At 36.1% G+C, this 3653-nt stretch overlaps 1 non-coding gene across 1 annotated transcript; it reads left to right on the top strand.

The window, feature by feature from the left end:
- Positions 1-1841: 1841 nt before the first annotated feature.
- On the top strand, positions 1842-1948 carry LOC111762407 (U6 spliceosomal RNA). Its single transcript, XR_002795522.1, has one exon. It is a non-coding gene; the product is annotated as a U6 spliceosomal RNA (small nuclear RNA).
- The last annotated feature ends 1705 nt before the right edge of the window (positions 1949-3653 follow it).

Genomic DNA, 3653 nt, shown 5'->3' on the forward strand with positions numbered 1-3653 from the left:
TGAACTTTATAACAATGGTTAGGGTATCTGGCAGCATGAAGAACTCACTTGAGTTTCCTCATCATACATTTAAAAGGTTATTTGTTTTTCGTATTTTTTAAAAAAATTTTAATCACAATCAGCTGCACAGAAGTAACCTAGCTGCAACCTAGAAGTAAGAGATTCAATTAAATCATGATGTTTATTTTGTTAGCAATATGAAAATGTCAGCCAGAGGTCTGGGATTCAAGGGCAGATGCAAGGGAGTAATTATAATGACTGACCTGGAAGTGAGGAAGTATCGTGGGACAGATGGAGGGAGATTCCAGTGTGAAAGACCATGAGAATATGGAATAGTCATTGGGTTGGAAGGACTGTACCAGTTAGAGCATAAGGGGACTATTCTTGCAGACTAAGAGATGGTGATCACAGAGTATTATTCTCGAAATTGAAGTTATATTATATAAAGGAGTTGTGTTTATTGGGAATGGCATAATCTTGAGAATAATCCTGGAAGTGAGTAGGTAAATTTATGCATTTGAGTTCTAGTTGTTGAAGAGATTATCTACCTGTATACTGAAAAAGACAGGGACAAATACTGGAATGGAGATAGAGACAGTACACTGAGAAAAAAATAAAACCAAGATATTCCAAGGAATGACAATTGCAATGATTGGTAGATTATAACAACTATGTAGGATAGTGATTTGTGTAGTCTAAGGATACAAGAATCCAAATTGGATTTTATTTTTAAGGTGGAGAGAAGAAAAGTTATCTGAAAAGGGTAATTAGGAGTGAAGAAAATGATTATTTCCAGGCCCATAGCCCAAAGATATATGGCAGAGAAAAAGCAAGCACTGTAGAAATATTCAGGTATCTTATGTTTCAGGAGGAAGCCAGGGAAAAGTAATGTTCTGAGAGGAGGCTGAGAAAATGGAAAATTATCTGATAATGGATGGTGAATTCCAAAGGATACAAAGTAAGATTTCTAAGTGTTAGAAAAAGGGGAGGCAAATTCAATTCCCACACCAGGGAAGCAAAATTAAAATTGCAAAAAATACTATTTTTGGTGAGAATCTAAAGAAATAATCTTTATCAAACAATGTTGATAGAATTCTAAATTGTTAAAAAGGCTCTTTGGAAAACAGCTAGATCCTATCTGTTAATTTAGTAAGGTTAGAGATATACATAATTTTTGAGCAAACAATCCCACTTCTTAGAGAGATGCATGTACAATTGTATCAAGAGACATGTATAGAAATACATCAGCATTATCATAATCATGGCAAACTACAAATTAGACGTGTATCAAGAGTAGGAAGAACTAAAAATTTATGATACATTAATATAATAGAATAATACATAGCAAATAAAGAGCACAAATTAGACCTGGAAACAGAAAAATGAACAATACTAGCAAGCATAATACCCAGTGAAAGAAGTCAGATACATACTGTATATGATTTATATTCATATATAAATAAATACTAGACAAAACTTACCTACACTGATTAGGATACATGGATACTTGGTGTTTTAGTTTACCAGGCTACTAAAATAAATACCATAGACTGGTTGGCCTAAACAACAAGAATTTTATTGCCTCACAGTTTTAGAAGCTAAAAGTCTAAAATCAATGTTTCAGCAGGGCCATGTTTTCTCTGTAGTCTGTAGAACTCTGCAGGTGGCCTGCTATCAATCCATAACCCAATTTCTGCCTTCATCACATAGCAGTATGTCTCCTTCTATCACCTATTCCTGATTGTGTCCAAATTTCCTTTGCTTATAAGGACTACAACCATATTGGATTATGGTGCACGTTGATTCAATGTGGTATCACCTTAATTAAAAATATCTTTAAAGGGCTCAATTTGGCAGCACATATACTAAAATTGGAAGGTGACAGTAAAGATTAGCATGGCCCCTGAGCAAAGATGGCATGCACATTTGTGAAGAGTTCCATATTTATAAGACATTAATAATAGAGGAAACTATGTATGTAGAAGTGTCGAGAAATTATATGAGAATTCCCTATACTTTCATTGTAATTTTTCTGTAAATCTATCTCTAAAACTTTTCTAAAACTAAAATGCATTTTTACAGAAAATATCTTCAAATATCCTACATACAAATGAGTTCAATTCCACAAGACTGGGGTTTAGACTTTGAACGTGTCCAGGTTGGGGACATGATTCAGTCTATAACACTAGGTAAACCTATGAAGAAAACATGAAAGTAATTGTTGAAGATATTAGAATAACAATTGCTTCTTTTGGGGGAACGAAAGTGTTGTGAGAAGGGACAGCTGAGTGGCTGCTGGAATGTTGGCAATATTCTATTTCTTGACTTGGTTGATAAGTCCAAAGCTAAAGTTTTTTCAGGATTGCTCATTACAAGTAAATTATTTTATGTAATTTTCTGTGCTAATTTTCACAATAAAATTTAAAAAGAAAATAAAATGGTACTAAAATTGGGACACCAATACTTTTTAATATATTTTTCATTTTTTTTAAAGATACTTAGATTACCCAAAATGTTACACACAAAAAATAAGGGATTCCCATATGCTCCACTTCCCACACCTCCCACCCTTCCCCACATTGACAATTTCTTTCATTAGTGTGACTTCATTGCAACTGATGAACACATTTGGAGCATTGCCACTAAGCATGAATTATAGTTTACATTGTAGTTTACCCTCTCTCCCATTCAATTCTGTAGGTTATGGCAGGATATATAATGGCCTATATCTATCATTGCAATGTCATTCAGGACAATTCCAAGTCCTGAAAATGCCCTTTTATTCCACCTCTTTTTCCCTCTCCCTGCCTTCAGCACCTCCAGTAGCCACTGTCTCCACATCAATGACATACATTTTTTCTGTTGTCAGAATCCCAATAAGTCTATAGTAGATTACCAATGAGTCCACTCTAGTCCCTATTTTAAGTGCCAGTCATGAGGATTCTGGGATGGTGATGCCCACTCCACCTCTAATTGAGAGGGGGGCTCGATCCTTCTAGCTGATGGAGAGGACTCTCTTGCTTGCTGTTGTAGACTCTCTTGGTTCCTTGGTGTGGTGGTTGTCCATCCTCACCTCTGTTAGTTGTCCTGGGGGAGTCCAATGAACTAGAAAGTAGGTATTGCAACTCCACTGAGGCTCAGGGCCCAGCTGAAACATGGACAGGTCAAAGATTCAAGTCTTTTGAACATACAACTCCAATGCCAACATAGGTTCAAATAGAAGGGATGGAAGAGGCACATGCAGAGAAGTCATAACTGAGTCCAACTTTTCATACTCAGGACACGGGTATCTGCCATGACTGTAGGACCTGGGTGTTTCCAATGCCGTCAGGAGGCCCACTATTGAGGGTAGTATCTACTTTGGCAATCTATGAGAGCCTGCTGAGGTGTACATAAGTGTTACCTTTGGGATGACCTCCCGACTCACTTTGAAGTCTCTTAGCCATATAAGTTCATTTGTCTTTACGCTTTCCCCCTTTTATTTCCGGTCTTTTCCCAGTTGAATTGTAGTTACTTTAGAGTATCATCTTGGGACTACAGTTTAAAAGCTTGCTCATCATTTTCTTTTCTGTAAACTGAATGGATTGATTTCTGCAATCTCTAAATTCTCAGTCACTTCTTATTATACATAATATATAATGCCACTATTCTCA

This window comes from Dasypus novemcinctus, chromosome 1 (assembly GCF_030445035.2).
Source record: "Dasypus novemcinctus isolate mDasNov1 chromosome 1, mDasNov1.1.hap2, whole genome shotgun sequence".
NCBI classification, from domain to species: Eukaryota; Metazoa; Chordata; class Mammalia; order Cingulata; family Dasypodidae; genus Dasypus; species Dasypus novemcinctus.